We start from the raw sequence: 23526 nt of genomic DNA, 5'->3' as shown, positions 1-23526 counted from the left end.
ACGGCAGGGAGAAGGAAATGCTTATATGCATCACTGCTGAAGACATTGGTAGGGTCTGTCGCAGCAGCTCCATGGGCCCAAGCGAGAGTGCTAACTCACACCTCCCACCTTCCTCTTCTCCCCCCTACTGAGAGCAAACCAAACATCTGCAGTCATTGGAAGCTTCCAGAAAGAGGCTGGGGAAGGGATGTTCTTAGAGTGAACTACAGGGGCTGGATTCTTTGAGCTCCAAGGGTGCTAAGCCACAGAATAGTGGAGACCAGAGTTGGCCAGAAGGCGTGCTCAAGAGAAGGGACAGATTCAAGCTTCTTTTCCATGAAGTGGGAAAGAAAACATACCAGCCAGATAGTTCTGTCTGTATCAAAGAAAGCAGCATTGACTACGTACACGCAAAGACACTCCAGGTATAGAGTCAGCAGATAAAATACAGGGTGCTCTGGTAAGTTTGAATTTCACGTAAACAACAAGTAATTTTTTTTAGCTTATGCCCCAAATATTACGTTTGGCTACTATTGATGGGATAAACTTAAACCAAAAAATTCCTCATTGTCTATTGGAAGTTCGAAGAAACTGGGCAGCCTGTCGCTTTATTTGCTAGACCCAGGAACCCCTTCCAGGAGGCATGCAGCTCCTGTGGAAGCAAGGCCAGTGGAAGCAAGCCAGGGGCCCCCAGCCCGGGGCTGTCCAGGGACAAGTCCACATAGCTGTTGTGCAGCAGGGCGATGGAGAGCGAAGAAAAGCAGGAAAGCCCAGCTGACCGGCTTTCTGGAGGCCCCTCTGCTGAACACACGCCTGAGCGTGAACAAAAGCAGGAAACAAATGGACCCCTTGTCCCTGAGAGGGGGACTGGATGATTTCTCTTCCCTCCCTTCCCAAGCTCTGTAACGTTGTTTTATTGTCTTAACAATAACAGCATGTGCGTGTACACAAAGCGTTCGACTTTTCTTATCTTTGAGAGTAATCGGGTGGTTCGATCAGATTTCAAGCTCACTGAAGCCGAGGGCTGGGAATTTTTCATCTCTATATTGGAGTGGATGCTTAGTGAATGACAGAGGGAGGGAAAGAGGTGATGAGGGGAGGGAAGGAGAGGAGGATTTCTGAGGGCCAGGGGACCTCCCGGGCCACAGGAGCCAGCTCTACGGCCCCCAGGGCTCCTCGATACCTCCTGGGTGGGGAGGCTTCCACAGGGAGAGCCTGGGTGCTGTTTGGACAGCAGGCAGCACAAAGCCCGGCCTCTGGTCTGAGGTCCCCTGCTCCCCAGCACGGGGACACACTGCAGCACACAGGGGACAGGCCTGGGGAGCTTCTCCCAGAGACAGAAAGCAGATTCTGTACCCCCGGCTCTGCCCCAGCTCTCTCTCGTGGGACACACTTGCCTCTTGGTTCAAGTTCAGTTTAAACAGATGTTGTGTTCCTAAGAAGCCCTGTCTTTGAAGTCTGGGAGAAAATCTCAGCTCCAAAGGGACATTTTCTACCTAAAAGGCTCTCCGGGGAGTCTCGGCAGAAATAAAAACCAAAAGCCTCGGATTTTTATCTCTTGGTAGTTACGAGATTTTTCATTAGAAGGCTGCCTCCACAGACTGCTCCGAGGGAGAGAAAGAGAAGGAGAGTGAGGGAGGGAGGGCAGGGATCCCACTGAGCAGGGCCGGCCGTGTCCCCAGGAGGGATGCAGGCTCACATCCAACCGGGGCAACCTGTCACCATAAGGATGGAGTTTTCGGTGCCCAACTCTCCCGCACACTAGACACCATACAGAGACAGTTCTCAGGATCTGGATGGCTTTCAGAACTCCAGCCAAATAAACCTATGGACTCAGGTTCTGTCCTGCCTCCCGCCTCAGCGTATCCTGGACATTAGAAGGTCTGTCTGCCCCTCTCCCACCTGGATACTACTGGTCATACAGCAGGACCAGCCACAGCGTCTCCTCCAAAGGATCTTCTGAGAATGTTCTGTCTCCTCCGCCTCTCCCAACCCCCACACCCTGCAACACCTTCTCTGGAAACATCTCCCTATGGTGTCCCAAGGGTGGGCAGTGGGAGAGGTGGGTGCAGGGTGTAGGCAATTAGGGGATGAGCTGTCTGTAGGGTATTTAAAAACAAACATGAAACTGACTAAAAGCGGATCATTCTAAATAATGTCAGTGATAAATCGCTCTGCCTTGGAAAAAAGTCTTTGAGGTTCTAAACAACTGCGGCAGTCCTGCTGAGTTCCTTTTCTTTCCCAAGAAGTTTTACTCATTACTTTTCATCCCCGTTAACTTATTTTCTTTTTATAACTGGAAATTTGTACCCCTAAATCCCCTTCACCTATTTTGCCCATTCCCCCTAACTCCTCCCTTCTGGCAATCTCTAGTTTGTTCTCTGTATTTATGAGTCTGTTTCTGTTTTTTGTTTATTTGTTCGTCCATTTGTTTTGTCTTCTAGACTCTGCATATAAGAGAGACCATGCGGTGTTTACCTCCCTCTGACGTATTGCACTTAGCGTGGTATCCTCTAGGTCCGTCCATGTTGTTGCAGATGGCAACATCTCATTCTTTTTATGGCTGAGTGATATTCCATTGTATGTATGTGCGTGTGTGTGTGTGTGTGTGTGTGTGTGTATGACATACATATATATGTCCATACTACATATATATATGTATACACACACACACACACACACACACACACACACACATTACCACATCCTCTTTATCCATTCGTCAGTCAGCAGACACTTGGGTTGCCTCCATATATACCTTGGCTATAGTAAATAATGCTGCAATAAACATAGATACATATATCTTTTCAAGTTAGTGTTGTGTTTTCTTTGGGCAAATACACAGTAGCGGAATTACCAGATCACATGGTATTTCTATTAATAACTTTCTGAGGAACCTCCATACTGTTTTCCACAATGGCTGCACCAGTTTGCATTCCCATAAATAGTGCATGAGACTTCCCTTTTTCTCCATATCCCCACGTGTCCATTGGCCACCTGTATGTCTTCTTTGGAAAAATGTCTGCTCAGGTCCTCTGCCCAGAATATTTGCTTTTCTGGTGTCCACTTTTATAAATTCTTTATATATTTTGGATATTAACCCTTTATCAAATACAGTAAAACCTTGGTGTGCGAGCATAATTCATTCCAGAAACATGCTTATGGTCCATGGCACTTGTATATCAAACTGAATGTCCGCTGGCTCATTTGTGATCATGTGACGTCTGGCGTCGCGTACTACTTGTATTGCAAGGCATCGCTCGTTTGTCAAGTTAAAATTTGTTATAAATGTTTGCTCGTCTTGCAGAACTCTCGCAGAACAAGTTACTCGCAATCCAAGGTTTTACTGTATGTAATCTGCAAATATCTTTTCTCATTCAGTAGGGTGCCTTGTCATTTTACTGATGGTTTTCTTTGCCGTGCAAAAGCTTTTTATTTTCGTGTAGTCCCAATAATCTATTTTTTGTTTTTCACCCCCCCTGCCCGAGGGGACATATCCATAAAAAAGTTGGTAAGGCTGATATCAGAGAGATCACTGCCTATGTTTTCCTCTAGTTTTATGATTTCAGGTCTCACGTTTAGGTCTCTAATCCCTTTTGAGTTTATCTTTGTGTGTGGCATAAGAAAGTGGCCCAGTTTCATTCTTTTGCATGTAATTGTTCAGTTTTCCCACCATTATTTATTGAAGAGACTGTCTTTTTCCCATTGTATATTCTTGCCTCCTTTGTCATAGATTAATTGACCACATGAGTGTGGGTTTATTTTCAGGCTCTCTATTCTGTTCCATTGATCTATTTATTTGTCTATTTTTGTGCCAGTACCATACTTTTTTGACTATGGTTTTAAAGTATACCTTGAAACCTAGGATTGTGATACCTCCAGTTTGTTCTTTCCTAAGATTGCTTTGGCAGTTTGGGGTCTTTCGTGGTCCCATACAAATTTTAGAATTATTTGTTCTAGTTCTGTGAAAAACACTACTGGTATTTTGATAGAGATTGCATTAAATCTGTGGACTGCCTTGGGTAGTATGGACATCTTAATAACATTAATTCTACCAATCCATGAGCATGGTATATCTTGCCATTTGTTTGTGTCACCTTCCATATCTTCGTCAGTGTCTTAGGTGAGTTTTAGCAACATGTATGTAAGCTTCACAAGAGCAAACTTTTATTACTTAAAGTTTAATAAACATTGTATTACACGGAAGCTAGTTCAAAGAATACCACTTGTGTAGCCAGACCCAATGCAAATGGGACTCCGCGAAGCATGTTCATTTCAAGAATAAGGATTCAGAATCCAAGCCATTCTCCAAACCGTGTGGAGTTTACTTTTTTGGAACTTTCCTCAAGCATTTCTTTCTTTTTTCGAAATACCCATTAATGTAACTAAAAAGTGTGAACCCATTACTTTTTCCTTTTCTGTGCTAAGATGTTTGTCAACTGGCTTGGTTACAGATATGAAGTTCTCTGAAAGGTAAGTTTTGCCGTCTGTGTTTCTTTTCCAGCCATTGTTAGAATTGATTTTATTTCATCATTAGTGCCAAAAATAATTTCGTTGCATAGAGGAGGCAGGTATCAGAATACCATCTTCCTTGAATGTCAAGTACCCTAGGCAGACCTGCTACACCTTTTAATATATAAATATATATACTTATAATATATATGATATATAATTATATATTATAATTTATATATAATTATATATTATATATTTTTATAATTTTATATATAATTTTTTATAATTTTTATATAATTATATATAACATAACTTATAATATATAAATATAACAGACCTGCTGCACCTGTTATATTTTATGTCAGGCACTGACAGTTTTACAGTGCTTTCCTTCAGAGCAGGCACCCAGGACTTGCTCTTGGAGCTGGCTTCTCATCCTCATTCCGTGCCACTCAATAGCTCCCAACCCACTGTGAAAATAAGATCTGTCTTCCCCAGTGTCCAGGATGGGCTGCCCCTGGGCAGCTCCAGGTAGCCACCAGTGGGCACCTTCCCCAGGTCTCCAAAGACCCTGCATCCCCCATCATCTTCTCCATCTACACTCCATCACTCCCTAGATGATCTCGTGAAGGCCCAGGGTTTGAAATACTCTCTATAAACTATGATTTACAAATTTGTCTCTCCAACCCTGACCTCACCCCTGAACTTCAGGTTTGTCAATCCACCCACTTCTTGCCAACTCCCTTTGGATGGCTACTAAATATCTCAACTTAAAATGCCCCAAAACAGAACTCAGTAGGTTTCCCTCCCTGCCCACCAAAGCCTAGCCCACCCAGGCTCCTGTCTACAGGCATCTGGTCTCTGGTCATCCTTGACTCTTCCCCTACCCCATCCAACCCATTAGTGACTCCGTCAGCTTTTTGTTGTTGTTGTTAGTGTTCTTTAATGTTTATTTATTTTGGGGGGAGACACAGAGTGTGAGTGGGGGAGGGGCAGAGAGAGAGGGAGACACGGAACCTGAAGCAGGCTCCAGGCTCTGAGCCGTCAGCACAGAGCCCGACGCAAAGCTTGAACCCATGAACCGTGAGATCATGACCTGAGCCAAAGTCGGACGCTTAACCAACTGAGCCACCCAGGCGCCCCAGCTCTACTTTCAAAATGGATCCTGAACGTTTGGGCTTCTAAGCACCATTTGGTCGTTCCCGACCACTTCCTCTTGTGCCTGGATTCTGACATCAGCCTCCATGCTGGTCTCCCTGTCCCCTACAGCCTGTTCTCTACCCAGCAGCCAGAGTGGTCTTGGTAACATGCAAATTTCACCCTGTCTCTCCCGTGTTTACTGGCTTCCCATCACACTTAGAATCAAAATCCAAAGCCCTCACCCTGGCTGGCAGCTCCTCTCCTTCCATGCCACCCTCACTCTAGCACCCTGGCCTCCCTGCCGACACTCCCACATGCCTAATGGCCCTTACTTTTGCCATTCCTTTCATCAGGAAGGCTCTTCCTGCAGACGAAATCAGGGCTTCACTACCTTCAGGTCTCTGCTCAAATGACATCTGCTCAGAAAAGGCCTTCCAAGTGCCTCTTAGCCAAAACAGCAAACCCTTGGCCGCTCCCCGTCCCTTCCTGCACCTGATATTGCCTGACATTCGGTTTATTTGTTTGGTCTCTCTCTCTCTCTCTCTCTCTGTCCCCAAAAGGAAAACAAGCTCCACGAGGGCAGAGACTTTGCTGTTTTGTTCACTACAATATTCCCAGCACGTAGAGCAGTACCTAAGTACACAATAGGGGCTCAATACATGCTTGTTGAGTCAATGAATGTGGGCTCACCTTTGCCATTTGCCATCAGGTATTGCTGTCACCATACCCATTCTGCAGATATGGAAACTGAGAATCAGAGAACGGACGGGGTTTACGTCACAATCCCTCAGACAGCGACAGATCCACCACCAAAACGTGGGCTCCACAGAACAGGAAATCAACAGAGAAAATAAAACCAAGAGCTGGTTCTCTGAGCAGACCGATAAAATTGGCAAGCCTCTAGCCAGGCTAAGAAAAAAAGAGAGATGATACAAATTATAAAATTATGGAAGAAGGGACATCACCTTAGTTCCCATGAACATTAGAAGGATAAGAAAAGAATACGGTTAATAATTCTGGGTCCATAAATTCAGTAACTTAGATGAAAGAGACCAAGTCCTGGAAGGACACAACCTGCCCAAACTCCTACAAGAACAGACCACCTAAATAGGCCTATATCTACTAAATAAATTGAATCCATAATTAATAACCTTCCAAAACAGAACACAGGCCAGATGCATTCACTGGTGAATTCTACCAAACATATGAGGAAGGAACTGTACCAGTTCTCAACAGTTTCTTCTAGAAGATAAAAGCAGACGGAATGCATGCTAACTCATTCTACGAAGCCAGCAGTAACCTAATACCAAAACCAGACAAAGAAAAGAAAACTGTGACCAAAAGCTACATACGGAGGCTCAGAGCAGCTTTTGTTCATAACTGCCAAAACTCGGAAGCAACCAAATGTCCTTCAGGAGGTGAACGGATAAATAAACTCAGGTGCATCCAGATACTGAAATATTATTCAACGTTACAAAGGAGAGTCTGACACCCGCTACAACACGGAGGACATTACGTGAAGGGGAATACGCTGGGGACACACACAAACACACAAAACCCAAAATAACCCCAAAAGACACATGCCGTATGATTCCATTCACATAATAAGGTACTCAGAGTAGTCAAACTCACAGAGACAGAAAGAAGAGTGGGGTAGCAAGGGGCTGGGAGGAAAGGGGAATGGGGAGTTAGTGTTTAACGGGTGTAGAGTTTCAGCTTCAAAGGATGAGACGAGGTTAAAGGACGGATCGTGGGGGGGGCTGCACGACAGTGTGAATGTATTTCACACCACTGAAGGGCACACTTCAAAATGGTCAAAACAGTACATTTTATGTTATCTGTATTTACCAAAATAAAAAAAAAAAAATGGGGGGGGGGGATGAGCTACCAAGTCATGAGAAGACATGGGGGAAGCTCACACGCGTATTTCGGAGTGAAAAAAGCCAATCTGAGAAGGCGACATCCTGTATGATTCCAACTGTAGGACATTCTGGAAAAGGCAAAACTATGGAGACAGTAAAAAGATCAGTGGCTTCGTGGGGAAGGAAGGATGAATGGGCAGAGCACAGAGGATCTGTAGGGCGTGAAGCCATTCCGTAAGATACCATAGTGGTGGATACGTGTCATTCTACATTTGACCAAACCCACAGAATGAACGTATGACACCAGCAGAACTGTAATGCCAACTACGGGCTTTGGGTGATGATAACGTGTCGACGGAGGTCCATCGATGTAATGCAGGTACCACTGTGGTATGGGGTTGTCAGTAGTGGGGAGGTTGTACGTGTGCAAAGAGGGGGAGTATGAGAACTCTTTGTGCTTTGCCTCAATGTTGCTGTGAACCTAACACTGCCCTAGAAAATAAAGTCTGTTAAAAAAAAAAAAAAAAGGTTTCAGAGTCCAGAGTGCAATCTCCTTCCTCGATCCCACTGTGCCTTTCTTTCGTAACATAACCCTACCCTTCCCCAGGAATGGGGACACTCTGGCGGGCCCCAAAGCACAGGGGATGGCATCATTCATTTCTTCTCGCATCAGCAGCTCTGTCTGCACAGGTCGTGAAACTACTCCCAGCTAACAGACGGCACTGCCAGCCGATTTGGACTCTTCCCTTTATTTTTAGGCCATTAATTAAAATCTATCATTTCACGCTTTTAACTAATAAAAGAGGCAGCTGGGTGCAGCAGCAGATCACCAGATCAGGCCCATCTCTAACACACCACAGGTGTGTGACCTTGGGCAAGTCATTTCCCTTCCTCTGTTGCTGACATGCGTCTGAAAATGGTGTTCCTGCTTCCTCCCTCCTTACCACACCTGGATATTTGAAAGTGCTTCAGCTGTGATTCACAATGTGAGTCTATGTCATTAAAAAAATAAATAAATCCTCCTAAAGAGCATGTTCTGCTCGGTTTTGCTGCATGAACAGAAAAGCAGCAGAAAAGACTGGCTCCGTCTTTAGATGAGGAAAACAAAGACTTGTTAGTGCCTCCCCACGATGTCAAGGAGCAGTCGCCCCCCCAGAGCGGACAGTGTGCCTGGCCTGGCTCTCGTAGCCAACCATGTATGGAGCACGTCCCAGAGAGGGGCTTCCCTGGCTTTGTCTCCCTTCAGGGACGAAGTTGTGTATGGCCCAGGGGTGAACCTTCTTGTGTAAATTTAAAACAACTTGAAAAAGAAAGGAAGGAAAAGGTTTGGGATGGAAAGTATCCTCGACGGCAGAAAAAGACCAGGTTGCTGTCATGAGTCACATGTGGACACAGGGCTGGCTTGAGGCCAGAAAGTTCTGGCAGACATTGGGCTGAGTGAGCAGGAAGCTGGGGTGGTGAGAACCTGTCATCCTGTCCCCTCACATACGTGTCCCAGCCAGAGAGTGAGGGGGAAGCCAGGGGGGAAAAGAGGCATGGGGGCTGGTGCCCCATCCTGGGCTGAAACCCAAGGCTTGCACCCCATCTGTCAGAACTGCAGAAAAATGAACAGTTCAGGGGTTCAGATGGCACCGGTAATGATACCCACCCTTTCTGGAATGTGGACTCCTTCCCAGGGGGTGGGCTACATACCTGATAGCCATCATCTCATCTAATCTTGACCATGAAGCCTGCAATTACAATGACTATCTTCACATAACAGGAGAGTAATAGAGTTCATTTGCCCAAGCCAGTAGGTAGCTAAACAATAGCTCTCAAGTTCATCTACTGCCAAAGCTATGCTCTCCCTCCTGCATTAAACTGCACCATGATTTATAAATACCAGATGGAAAATGTGATGTAGACGGCAAGAGCGCATCCCTTTTCTACCTGGTCAACGAAAAGATGGGAGCTTGAATCCAACCGGGATGCAGAAATCATTGGACCCAATGCCATCTCGGCTGCAGGAATAGAAATAAAAGGTCTGGACTGAGGGAGGTGATGGTCCTGCCCACCTTGGCTGGAGTCAGAACACGGCCGGAGCTCCGGCCTTGGCTCTGAGGGCTGAACTATAAAAGTGCCAAGTTCGGGCTAGAGTCCTCCCAGAGGAAGGTCAAGGGAACAAGAAGTCAAGAGTGCACTAAGACCTGCATCCTCAGAGGGAGGCAGAGGTAGCCATGACCTCTCGGCAGCAGAGGGGAGGTGTGTGACGAGGGACAAGGATGTGGCATGGCAGCCTGGAGGGAAAGGGGTGATGCTTCTTCTCTGCAGGCCCACAAAGCAGATTAGGGGCAAGCAGATGAAGGGTACAAGAAAGTACATTTCAACTCAGCAGAATAAGACACTCTGACCCATCACAGCCGGCCCGGGGCAGCCCGAGGCAGCAGAGGCCACGGTGGAGGCCATTTGCCCCAATCCCCCAGAGACAGTTGGGCAGATTCTCACAAGCACTTGGCAGGAACTTTGGGGTACAGATTCTGCCAAGCACTCAGTCGCCTTTAAGCCCCTTCTAGCCTTTGCAGAGCTGACCTGTTGACCCTCGCTCGCAGCAGACGGTACTGACCCTCCTTATAGAGGTTTAGTGTGGTCCTGCAACTTGTCCAGGGTCACACAGTGGAGCAGAGCTGTGACTAGTACCCAGATCTTCCCCCAAATCACCCTGGGGGTGGGCAGGAGGTTAATGGAGCTCACCTGGACCACTGGCTTCCACTCTCACCTTTGGCTTCTCCCAGGCCTTCCGAGGACTGGGGAGGATGGGAGCATCTCCCTTACTCACTTCCCTCAATTCCATCATGACCTCTTTACCCCGATAACTGTGGCTTTGCGTCTGGACCGCATCCCGGCCACCCCGCACTGCCCTACATCATTCTGGGAGTCTCCCAACTGGCCTCCCTAACTATGCCTCAACTTCCTCTAAAGACCAGGGACACTAGGGTGGGCATTAGAATCACCAGGGAGCTTAGAACATACTAAGACTCCTGGGGCGCCTGGGTGGTTCAGTCGGTTAAGCGGCCGACTTCGGCTCAGGTCATGATCTCGCGGTCCGTGAGTTCGAGCCCCGCATCGGGCTCTGTGCTGACCGCTCAGAGCCTGGAGCCTGTTTCAGATTCTGTGTCTCCCTCTCTCTCTGCCCCTTCCCCATTCACGCTCTGTCTCTCTCTGTCTCAAAAATAAATAAACGTTAAAAAAAAAAAAATTAAAAAAAAAAAAAGAAAGAACATACTAAGGCTCCTCCAAAAGTTACACATAAACATATAGTGATCAGGCGCCCGGGTGGCTCAGTCAGTTAAGTACGTGACTCTTGGTCGCGGCTCAGGTCAAGATCTCACAATCCGTGAGATCGAGCCCTGCGTCAGCTGGCAGCTCAGAGCCTGCTTGGGATTCTCTCTCTTCCTCTCTCTCTGCCCCTCCCCGACTCATGCTCTTTCTCAAAATAAATAAATAAACTTAAGAAAAAAAAAAAGCTCTAGTGGGGCACCTGGGTGGCTCTGTCGGTTGAGTGTCTGACTTTGGCTCAGGTCATGATCTCACAGCTTGTGGGTTTGAGCCCCATGTCTGGCTCTGTGGTGAGAGCTCAGAGCCTGGAGCCTGCTTCGAATTCTGTGTTTCCCTCTCTCTCTCTCTGCCCCTCTCCCACTCGCTCTGTCTCTCTCTCTAAAAAAGAAATAAAAACATAAAAAAAAAATTTTTTAAAAAGCTATAGTAATCGAAACAGCATGATACAGGCTTAAGGACAGACACATTGACCAATGGAACAGAACCAAGAGAAACAAACCTATGTATCTATGGCAAACTGGTTTTCAATAAGAGTGCAGAGACTATTCAATGGGGAAAGAAATAGTCATTTCAACAAGTGGTGCTGGGATAACTGGATGACCACATGCCAAAGAATGGAGCTGGACCCCTACCTCACACTATGTACCCAAATTAACTCCAAATGGATCAGTGATCTAAATATCAGAGCTAAAACCATAAAACTCCTAGAAGAAAAATCAGGGGTGAATTATCATGGCCTGTGGCACTGGATTTTTAGGTATGATACCAAAAGTATGAGCAACAAAAAAAAAAAGCAGATAAACTAGAGTCCGGGTACAGGTTCTCCTAGGGAAGCCAGGCTTCTGTCACCCCCTCCCTGCCACCTGCTTCCTGCTGTCAGATCTCAGCAGGAGGCAGATCCCCATGCTTCCTAGCAATTGCCTTCACTGGCTCCCTCAGCCTGCTGCAGAGGGCTGGCTGGGGAGATTAAAACCACCAGTGGACTTCCTGTTCTCCTGGAGCTCTGAACTCTGTGCAAGGCTGGGTGGAAAATACAGGAGGAGGACCGCCGTGAGCGCCACGGGGTGATGCTGCGTGTCGTGCAGGGTGCCTCGTGGGTGCTGTGGGTACCTCTGTGGGTGCTATGGGGAGACACAGAGGTTGTACGGGTGCTGTCAGTGGCACCCTGGGAAGCCACGGTGGTGCTGTGGGGTGTGGTGTAGACCTCTATTGGTGTGGAAGGGTCCCGCATGGGGTGTCTTTGAGGGCACCATGGGTGCTGTGGGGTGCTGCGGCAAACACGTCGTCCTTGGGGCAGGAGCCCCGTGCTTAGGTCTTAATATGACTGCTTTTTAGACATGAAACCTGGAGTAATTTACAACTTCTCTGAATCCCAGCTATCCTCACCTATATAAAGCTTACTAATATCTGCCTCTTGGGGCATAGGAAGGATCAACGATTATCTACAGAAAGCACCCAGTAAATGTCACCAGGAGTGAAATATAAACCATGGGATAAAGGCTCAGGAAGAACTGTTCACACCCAAGGTGGCCCCACGCCCCAGGGTGTCAGAACGCGGAGAGCTGACACAACCCAGGCCCCATTCTCGGCCCTTTTTTAGACCACGCGCAGAAAGAGGTATGTGTCTCCAGGGTAACCTCACTGTTTGGTCCCAAACACCGGGCTCTTACGTCCCAAGAGCCTGAGCCTCTTCAAGGAGGTCACCTTGGAAGGCCACATTATCCCAGGGGGCTTGCTGTTCAAAGCAAGCAGGAGTGTCCTGCTGGCGGTTTCCTGGGCATGCTATTTGCCCATTTTATAGATGAGAAAACTGAGACTCTGGAGACAAAATCACTCACCCGGAGTCAAAGAGCTACCCAAGAGCGGAGCTGGGACCCAGGTTCCATCAGTCTGGCCCCAAACCCCAGCAGACACTTCCCGCAACAGCACACACCTGTCTGCCCGTTGCTTATGGTCATCTTTGTATTTTCCCTGTGACTCCACAACGTGTATCTGTTTCCCAGCTAACGAGGGGGGCAAGGCTACATCACTCTGCTCCCTTGCAAACTTCTTGAAGGTAAACCAAGAACAAAAGCACCCCTGCTGCTTTTTTCTGTACTTAAAGAGATTCTCTCCTCTCAGACACGGAGCCCCATGGCTTCCCCTGATAGAGAAACATCCCTAGCAGATAGGTCCTGGGGAAGTTAAGCTTTTTCCGACTCGCTTCAGCGCCTTCTCCTGATTAAGAAAAGCTTGCGGGATCCTGGCTCTGAGATAAGGCAATGGCTTCCTGTGGGGGGCAGGGCAGGCTGCCAGGAGGCTCACAGTTGAGATTATGGCCCAGGCAGCTGGCAGGACAGGGTGGGCCGCAAGGCGCAGGGGACCTCCGCTCCTCCGCCACCGTTGCCTGGGGCCCCGCCTGACCTGGCTTTATCTGCCTCTGGGAGCCAGCCACCGTGCCTTGGATCCTGGCCTGAAACATCCCGGCCAGCCTGCGGCTCACTCCAGAAGTGATCGGATGAGCTCAGAGGCCAGCGGAATATCAGATCAGTGTCTAGGAAAGTGGCCGAGTGCTACCCAACCACAGCACCAGAAGCAGCTGGAATTGCAAATGCCATCACACGGCTGGGTGCAGGACTCCCCAGCGTGTACCCCCCATCGACTCTCGCAGCAGCTTTGGGGTGCGAAGGCAGGGGGAGGGGTGTGTAGGGGAGGCTTCCGTACCTCCCTCATTTCATCTTCTCCCCAGAACAACCCCATGGATAGACGTTATGCTCCCCTTTTAGAGATCAGAAAAACAGGACTTGCAGAGACTTCATGATGAGCCCAAGGTTTAAAAGCAAAAAAAACCACCACCACAACAACAACAACAACAACAAAAACCCTCTAGGCTGAGGAAACCAATCATTTTTATGTCCTTTCAAGAAATGCAATTTCCAGGGGTGATTTGGCTTAAAGGATTTTGTTACCTTAAGATTCAAGTCACGGAGTCACTCAAAGGAAAACACACAAGAATTGTATGTTGAATTGTATTTGAAGAGGGCTCTAAATCTCAGCCACAGCTCACTCGCTGCTGTGTGACTTTGAGCAAGTCACTTAACGTCTCTGAGGCCCGATTCTCTCCTCCCTAAGATGGAGGTGATTTTAGTGCCGAGACCACAGAGCCACTGAGAGACTGAATGCTGGTGCTCAGCACTGCGCCTGGCAGGCAGAAGCCCTCAGTCAGGGCTTCCGTTGTTGATCCGACGCTTCCGATCGGCCGGGACCCAAACTCAGTCCATTGGCACCTCAGACTCTGTGGTCTTTCCACTGAGGGTCTGAGGCACATCCTTTGGCCAAACCTGGCAGTCAAATCTCCCCAGAGCTTTCCAACGCCCTTCCTCTCCGCAGCCCTCCCAACCCCCGACTCCCTTTCTGCCTCTCTGCTGCTTCACCACACCCATCACTTCCTCAGGTCCAGCCCTGGGCTGGGAGCCTCAGAAACTGAGGCCGCGAGGGCTGGAACAGAGTTTCAAGCCACTGCTGCCCATTTTACTGGCGGGAAAATGAGGCCCCATGAACGAAATGGCTTATCGGGGCCCTTGAGGCACTACGGCGGCACAGACTGGGCCAGAGGCCAGATGTCCTGGCTCTTCATTCAGGAACCTTCCATCAGGCCACCCGGCCCATCGCCAGTTCTGGGATCGTGGGCAGCCCCAGAAGCTCCCAGAAACCAAGAAGCAGACCAAAGACTCTTCCATTCTCAGTTCCCTCCTGGAGGGTGAACTGTATCCAAGAGTCCTGAGATGGACGGTGGGGATGAGGGAGTCATTCCAGAAAGTTCTCTCCTTCTCACAATCCCAAGATCATGGTGCCTTCCCTTAGAGGGCTCACTGCCTCCCATGCTTCAACCCTCACTTCCTCAGACGACCCCGAGGAGCAACCGTGACGGGTGGCCGCCTCATGGGGCAGCAGCCAGCCCCAGTGAGACCCCACCTCAGCACCTGCTTCTCTCTCCTCACGCTTCAGGTGTCCTCCCCAACCCTGAAAAATGTCTGGGGTGGGGACAAGAGGGAAGCCGCCCTTTGCTTGCCCTTGTACCCCAGCATCAGCGGAAGGCTCTCTCACTGAGCAGTGGAGGGTTTGTGGGGTGGGAAGAGCAGAGGAGAGAAGATCAGACTCTCACGAGAGTAAGACGCCGCCATGTTGCCAAATCGTACCTCTTCCAATTGGTGTCTGTTCCTTCCAGGAGGGTCGGGATCCTCTTGAGGTCTCTCTCTGATGGCTTCAGGATGAACTGTGGAAGGAGAAGAGAGAGACCTAAATTTTCAAAAGGCAACGGCTCGTGGGCCACGCGGCTGCTGGGGGCGGCCTCAGTTCAGGTGCGCACCTAGCCGCCGAGGTCCTGCTCTTCTCCCCAGAACAGCCCCGTGAACAACCCCTTCTGTCTCTGCAGGCGCAGAAGCCAGACGGGCATCTGCGGCCAGAGAGACAGAACTCAGCCCCACCGAGGCTTCCAGGATGGCGTCCCCAGAGCCTACCGACTGGAGCCCGTTTTCGGCCTTCCAAAGTCAGCCCAGGAGCCTGGACAACGGGCACGTGACGACATCACACACGCTAACCACAACATCGCATCGCATTTCTTTGCTCCTAGCTACAACATTACCAATCTGCTGTGGAAACTCCGTTTTCCTCAGGCGGAAAAAAAAAAAAAGAAAAAAAGAAAAAAAAAAGGCTTTCTGAGTAATTTTGAAAACGTGAGAGACAATTAATCACTGCTTAATGAATGCAGGTTTTTTGGGGCAGCCCAATACTTTCAGGATCTGGGATCCGTGAAGAGATAAATAATAGAGAGGACAGGTCTTTGGTAGTGAAAAAAAACAACTCAGCCCCAGCATGCACGGGCCAGAAGTCCGGCCTCTCCCCCCACTTCCTCTGTCAGTTTGACGAAGAGACCCCAGGTCACAGGACGAGGATCAAATTCGCCACGTCCAGGCCACATACCTGCCAGCCAAGGCTGAGGCCAGTCCCGGGGGGGTGGGGGGCGGGGACCGGCTTGTGCACACGCACGGCTGAGGAACAAAAGAGCAAAACTTACAGCAGAGACGGGATAGCCGAGCCCCCTGACCCCCAAACCTCCCAGACTCCTTCCGCTCTCAAGGACCAGCCCACACAGTAGAAGCCCTGGTCAAATTTCGTGTTGTCTCAGATGATGACAACAATCCCGAAACCCTCTACAGTCCTGTGGGACAGTATCCCCACTTTGGGGACGAGGGCCATGAACCCAGAAGAGTCAGATAACTTGGCCAAGGTTGTAAGGGCGAGACGGGGCAGAGCCAGGACTAGAAGCCAGGTTCATGGGAGGTCAAACCTGGTATAGCGGGAGGGCAATGAATTCTGGGTCTACACCACAGATCCCAGCTCCATGCACCTCATGCATGGATGAGGTTCCCAGAACTCCCCGCGAACTGATGGGGAACAGGGCTTGGCCAGAGGATGTGGCCTCATGATTGGGCCATCTTTGCCTCAGATGCCCACCCAGGCAGAGTTGGCCCTGGGAACCTCATGTATCATGGACCAGACCGAGGCTACAATCAGAGGAATCCATGATCTGTATGCATGCACATACACATGTACGTCCACAGACACAGACACACGGGGAGGGATATGGAAGTATATGCATATATTTTCCACTTGTAATTACGAAAGTGAAAGTTCTTCCTTATCCGTTGCAAAACGTCTGTAATATGACCTGGTAGGCTTTACTCCCTGTAATCACACGTGTGCGGGAGCATGCGCCCACGTGGGCCCACAGGACCCTGCACACATGGGACCTTGCCGCCCACGGTTTCCACCCCCCACTAACAGGACCACCACGTCTACGTATGGCTCTAAGGATATCTAGATCTTCCTGAGTTTTCTTCACAGCTGCTCAGTGTCTCTTAGCAGGTGCGGACAGTACCTTATTTACCTGCCCCACCTTCCGTATAGGGCATGTTTCCATTTCCAGCCATTGCAAGCTTGTGGCCGTGATCCCTTGCCTGCTTACATCACCGTGTGGGAATGCTGGTGCAAGTCCGCAGCCCGGACGCCTGGACGTGGGATGGCTGGGCCGGGGCTCTGGACGTGGCCACATGTTGAATCGATTCTGACAAACAGCCTTCCCCGAACACTGGATCAACTCCCCTCCAATAGCAGGGCAGAAAGAGCTCCTTTTCTTGGATGCAGATTTGAACCCAGGGTTCTGCTGCCTGTAGAGTTTCTTTTCCCATCACCTCCCAGATGGCTGGGAGGCCAAGTACCCTGGACAAAGGGAGGAATTTACTTCTTGGCCCCCGCAGATGGCCACTGTTCCACTGCCTGGGGACATGTCTGAGGAACTCGCGCCCACCTGAGCCGGGAACTACATTTACGGCTCAGAACTGATAATGAGCTTTTATGAGCTCTGGGGACCACGGGGAACACGTATTAATGTCAAGTGTGCCCATCAGCCACGCAGCCCAGGTGAATGTCACCCATTAACGAAATTAAAGGCTGCAGCCCCATCAGGAAGAAGCTGCGGGCTGCGTGTCAGGCAGTGTGGGCAGGGCCTGTCAATAATAAAATTACTTTACGGGCTTTGCACTCCTGAGCCTGAAGCTGTCTCCCTCTCCGATGGAATGCTGCCTTCCTGCAGTCTGAGAGGAGATTAGTTTATTACCAGTCTGCCAGGAAAGGCAAAATCCAGCACTAATCCTAATTCCCATTTAAGCAAATCTGCATTATGTGAAGGAAACCAGCTGGGCTTGGAATTTCTTCCCCCCTCCATCCCTTGAGATCTCATTCCATCCCCCTCCTCTCCACAGGAGAGGGAGGGGGGGGTCACCACAGATGTCAGAGCGGGAGCCCTCCTGGGACCAGGGAAAGAATCCCGTGGTTTCGGGCCAAGAGGGGGACGGGCCTGGGTGACAAGAGGCTGCGTTGAAAGTTGCTGGTGCTTGCCCTTGACCTGGCTGTCTCAGGCTATGGGAAGAAAAAGCCACCACCCTCCCGGCCCCGGACTTGCTCCTTCTTTGAACAAAGATGCCTTGAAATCCTGAGTCCACTTCTGACTAGCTCTGTCACCTTGAGCACGTGACCACCCGACTTCAGGCTGCAACTCCTCATCCGGGAAACAGCTAACAACAGCCGACCCCTCATGCGATGGTGTGAGGGTTACACGGAAAATGTACCCACGGGACACCAGAGATCCTGGCACACAGCACCCTACTTCCTGAATTAAGACTCAACGGGGGCACCTGGGTGGCTCAGTCCTTAAGCATATCTGACTTGGGCTCAGGTCATGATCTTGCGGTTCCCGAGTGTGAGTCCCACATGGGGTGAGCTCAAGCCCTACTTTGGGTGAGCACGAGCCCTGCTTTGGGTGAGCCCCGCTTTTCTCTCTCTCTCTCTCTCTCTCTCTCTCTCTCCCCCCCCCCCCCCCTTATGGGATTCTCTCTCTGCCCCTTGCTCACTGGCGCCCTCCCTCTCTCTCTCTCTCTCTCTCTCTCTCTCACAAAAAAGACTCCAGTTATAATCACACCATTATTTTCCTACGATGCATCCTGGTTTCAGAGACCTTAAAACACAAAAAATCAAATAAAATCCACAAAATATAGAGCTCAATCAAGGGCAGCGAACGTAATATTATTAGCCAAGTTCCCCCCACTGTCTTAAGGTCTAGCTCAAAACTCAGATCTTCTTTCTTCCAAACAAAGCAAAGCTGTTCTGCGTGAGGGAAACCAGCCCTCGATTTGTAAGAAAAAAGCCTGAGAGCTACTTCAGTGTCCTCGATGAGACCCAGTGTCCTGGATGAAGAGACTTTAATATCTACCTTGATGTTTCCCGCTCTATTTTGAAATTGAGATGGAACATACATACACACGGGTGCACGCGCCATGAGGACACAGCCTACTGACTTTTCACAAACAGAGCACCTTGCATCACCGACACTGAGATCAGAGACTCCTATTTTCCCGCCATGGTTTCTCTTCCATCCCAGGTCTCCCAAGTCGCCCGTGACTCTCCTCTGCCATTGCCCCTGCCTGCCCCTGCCTGCCCCTGCCTGGCTGAGCCTTATCGCTGCCTGTCTGCTTACCGCAAACGGGCTCCTGGCTGGTCCACTAGCATGTGGCCTTGTTCCCTCCAACCTGCCCTCTGGCCTGCTGTCAGACTGAGCCCATTCATGTGTCTCTCTCTTGCAAGGGTGGGTCCCCTGGCTCCCCTTTGCCAACACATGGGGCCTTTGCTCATCTGAGCCCCAGTTGCCTTTCCCAGCCCATCCGCAGGTCCACACCAATATGCACAGACCCCACAGTGAAACTGAACTCACCTGGACCCACACACCCCACCAACCTCACTGCTCTTTATTCTGCCTGGAAGTCCCTTTTTCCTTTTATAACCCTGAAGTACACCTCCCCTCCCACTCCCCAAACCACCTGGCCAACTCCTACTCATCCTTCAAAACCTTCCTTCAGTATCTCCTCGGAGAAACCTTCCCAGACCTCCACAGGCACATTTAGTCCCTGCTCTCTGGGCTCTGATAACCATTTATGTGTAGAGGCGGTAAAGTCAAAGTCAACATCACACGCAGCACAGTATATAGTTTGTTCCGTATGATTTTTCTCATCTACCAGACTATGAGTTAAGGATGGGGACAGTATCTTACTCCCTGTGGGGGTCTCAGCTCCTGACTCAGCAAATAACAGCCGGATGGGTGGACAGCTGCTAGGATGGACAGAAGGATGGATAGATGGATGGATGGATGAGCAGAGAATGGATCTATAAAAAGCACTTGAATAGTGGGAAAGAGGAACTAGGTTATGGTTGGTTGCAGGGGTGGATGGATACTAGCAGGGACGGAAAGACGAATGGACAGATGGACGCAGCATGGATAGACAGATGGACACATCATGGACGGATAGATGATAGCAAGGACAGATGAACACAGGGACGGACAGAAGGGCAGGTAGAAGGTGGATGGATCCATAAAAGAACAGGTTAAATAAACCGTGGGAAGACAGAACGGTGTTCATGGGAGGACGAGGGGGAATGAACGAGTCCACCATTTGTGTCACTTTCTCGGGACCCTGAGGGGCTGAGCCTCTTGCAGCCACGGACGGTGCCTTGCTTTCGTCCTCCAGAGTTTACGGATCAGAGCAGTGGGCACCGGCAGCCCCCAGCTCCTCCCCATCTCACCTCACCGCTCCAGCCGTGGACCCGCAAGGTGAGGCCTCGGGAATGAGGGGCCCGAGTGACCTCTTGCCTTGGTCTCGAGCCAGGTGGTGAAGACCAGTGCCACAAGGAGATCAAAGCTTCCCGATGTCTGAGTCCAGCCCCGGTCTGCAGGGCGGGTGGTGTGCCCGCCGTGTGCCAGGTCTGTGATAGGCCAGCCGCTTGGTTTGGAGTGGATGGACGGCTGCTGACACCCTGCTCCTTTGCAAAGCTGCCATTTGGGGACCCTAAAATGGCTGAAGAGCCGGGCTAAGCGGACAGGACAGCAGCCTTTGGAGGGCCACCTTACCCACGAGTGGGCTTCCATGGGAACCAGTCCGCCACCAGAGCCTGCCGTCTGTCTGCAACGAGGGGCGGGACTGGTGGTAGGTGGGGAGCCCTCGGTGGTCCAGAGATCAGGCTTTCATGTCCCACAGGCCCGGGTTTGAATCTGTTTCGCCACTTGCCACCCGGGTGACCCTGGAAAAGTTCCTCGTCCCTCTAAACCTCAGGTTACATGCCTGCAAAAGTGTGGACCATCAGAGTCCCACCTCACCGGCCTGAGCTGGGGATTGGACGAGTTAACGGATTCCCAAGAGTAAGCGATTCCCACGGTGCCCGGCCCAGGCAAGTAAGTGCTTGACGCACAGAGGACCCGGGAATTATGTCATACAGAATCTGCCGCCACTTTCTGTAAAACGGGTAGTGCCCGTGAAAAGTAGTGCCAGGTTACGCTCTTCAGGCCCTCCCGTCTCTCCCTCGGGGGTCTGCACAAAGAACAGATGAAGTCTACGCGCCGTACCCACCCTAACGCTTAGCTCGCGACAGCTGGACTTGCTAACGTTTTACACATTAAGCCCCCGTGTGGAAGATCGCTGATTCAGAGTTGACGTCCTAGAATCCCAAGTCAGTAGGATTCTAGAGGAGGTGGAATGCTGGGATGTCTTCCTGGAAGAGGAAGCAATGAAAGAAGGGAGGGAGGGTGGGAGGGAGGTGATCAGCCCAAAGAGGAGTTTTCTCCGGCTTCCTGCTAGCAATGCCTCTCTCCCTTGCTGTGTACTCAGCTCACCGTCTTTCTCTTTCTTCCCAACCCCCTCCCCACCCCCTCTCTGCCTCTCTCTTCCTCTGCCTGCCCCCCATGTTAGCCACCCTACACCTCTAGCTGGCCCCTAGGTGGAACAGACGTCCTTCTGAGCCCTGGGACCACAAAGACTTTTGGTCTTGTGCCCCAAGAAGGGGCAGCATCCTCAGTGAGACCCTGAGGCCGCCCGGGGCCCCTCTCCCCACACGGATGCCAGGCCACAGGATCCAGGCTGGGCCACTGCCAGCCAGATGCATCGCTTGTTGACAGATAACAGCGCTGCAGTTTATGGCTCCATAGCAAAGCCAGGGCTTTGTTTTGCTTTGTTTTAAATTAGCAATGCAGGGGGTTGATGTGGAGGTGGGGGAGAGGGAGAGGAGCCAAGACAAGTTCAGGATGAATTCCCGCTGGGTCCTGTGACTCCAGGATCCACCCGCCCACAGCCCTTAACGAAGCTGCCCTGCCCGCTTTAGCTTAGGTCTCTACCTCCTCCCCACCTCCCCGTCTCCCTGGGAGAGTGGGGGAGGGAGAGCGTGGGGGAGGGAGGGAGCTTCCGCTTCTCTGTGCCACCAGCCCTGTCATTCGGCCCCACCACCCTCTGTTCCCATAATGAGACCCAGAATGGGCCTGCTAATTGTGCCCCAGGGTCACAGTGGGGCTGAGGCAAGCCCTGACATCCTCAGAAAGATAGGGATTTTTTTTTCTTGGGGAGCGGGGGGCCCCCATCTTGCGTGAAACTGGGCACAGAGCGGTAGACCCCGGCACCGCTGGCGAGGGGCTCTGGGGGGCCTGCCCGGTAGGCGAGGGACTCCCAATCTGAGCCCGTTAGCTCTGGGTGGCTTGGGGACAGTGGTAGGACCAGGGAGGAGGGCACGTACAACCCCGTAAATTAACACATTGAGCCGCTTATTCTCTGTGCAACCATCCCTAGTAACCGGCTCCTCTGTCTCCACGTCCCCATCAGGTCTGGGGGTTCCTGAAGACGGACGGCACGGGCCAACCAGGGTCTCCGGTGCCCTCCCCAGGAGCACCTGCGGGAGACAGACACCTCTGTGATGCTCAGCTGCGCATGAAGAATGTGGGGCCTCCGGGAGCCTGAGACCCCTCGTCCCCAGTGGCCACAGCCTTGCACTTGCGAACCCCTTCGTCCTGTCAGGGAGCATCTTCTTTTCACCGGAAGGAGGCAAGACCAGAGCTGTCCATCCACCGCAGCTCTCTTTCCTTTTGATTTTCGCTCTTCCTCCTACGCTCTTCCCATTTCTCAGATGGGGAAAAGTGAGCCTCAGCCACAGCGGCTTGATGTAGCTGAACATGGGTGCATTGTTCAGAGACGGGAAAACAGAAGGCGTAAGCGATTCTCTCGACAATGTCTGCCAAGTGAGGCTCACCCATTCTCACGAGGGGGTCCCCACAGACCCTCCAGGCAAGTGCCCAGCATCCTGGACCTGGCCATTTGGGTGCCAAAGGGACCCGGAGGAGGAACCTAATGGTTCAAGGGACCCATCTCTGATGATGGAGCCCACCTGCCTGCCTTGGTTCCACTGTGTCATCTGCATGAACGAAAAATGAAAGATGTGAACTTTATAACTCTCCCACCAAGCGGCTCGTGTCCTCCTCACTAGCTAAGGAAGGAGATGATGCTCAGAGAGGTCCAGCCGTTTGTCTACAGAGCTGAACCCGGCCAAGGGGAGACGAGAGCCCGCGATTTTGTTTGCAGCCAAAGTCCCCGGAGCCCCTTGGCTGAGGCCAGCCTGCGCTGGGCTGTCCCCATAGGGTCTGTCCTCCCGAGGACGCATCTGAGAGGTTCTCAGGCCAAAGATACCTGGGGTTTCAAAGATTTCCAAAACAGCCCAGTGCTTCTAGTACGTGGCTCAAGAATAGCAGACGCCGTCTTAGCGCCGAAGTTGACTTTGGTATGAATTGTGTCTCAACATGTTCCAGACCTTGAACTCGACATGGGTCCACGGTGTGGTCTCACACACACAGGAGTGCCCGTCCGAGGATATGCCGCCTCTGAGAGAAGCAGTTTTAAAAAGCCACACGACGGTAATAGAGATGTTTCCAAACTGGCCACCCTGCAGCTAGTAAGGAAGCCAAAAGCTAAGAACTCATAACTGGAGCTGAGGGAAGGGGCCAGCCCCACAACCAGCAGCCGCTTTCCTCCGAGAAACACGGGGGCTCCGGGCCTCGTAATTCAGACTTTATAGTCCACTGGGTTGCGGTGGGATCTGGGGAAAAGGGCATCTCACGTCTCTGTAATTCTCCCCCACTCAAGCCCATGTAAATATATTCTAATGCAGAAAAAGTGTCTGCGGGAGGTAAGACCACAGAGCCATTAGCATTTTGATGGGTTTTCCCAACACATGGAACAAGAGTGGTTTAAAATTCATAGTGTGGAAATTAATCCGGGGCTGGCCTCTCCCTCCCCAGCTTGAGGTGGCCCAGAACTTTTTACCCCTTTTGATTAGGAAAGAAAGTTAGGAAGTCAGTCAGCCCTACAGTGAA

At 50.7% G+C, this 23526-nt stretch overlaps 1 protein-coding gene across 7 annotated transcripts in view; it reads right to left on the bottom strand.

Annotated features, from left to right (window-relative positions):
* TSPAN18 (tetraspanin 18) overlaps positions 1-23526 on the bottom strand; it is a 186207-nt gene that overhangs the window by 138780 nt on the left and 23901 nt on the right. For all 7 annotated transcript variants that reach the window (XM_047877823.1, XM_047877824.1, XM_047877819.1 and 4 more), the window contains exon 2: positions 14930-15006. The gene's annotated coding sequence lies outside the window, so the exon portion shown is untranslated. The remainder of the gene's footprint in view (positions 1-14929; positions 15007-23526) is intronic.

Source organism: Prionailurus viverrinus, chromosome D1 (assembly GCF_022837055.1).
Source record: "Prionailurus viverrinus isolate Anna chromosome D1, UM_Priviv_1.0, whole genome shotgun sequence".
Classification (NCBI taxonomy): domain Eukaryota; kingdom Metazoa; phylum Chordata; class Mammalia; order Carnivora; family Felidae; genus Prionailurus; species Prionailurus viverrinus.
This window is presented reverse-complemented; position numbering and strand designations above follow the sequence as displayed.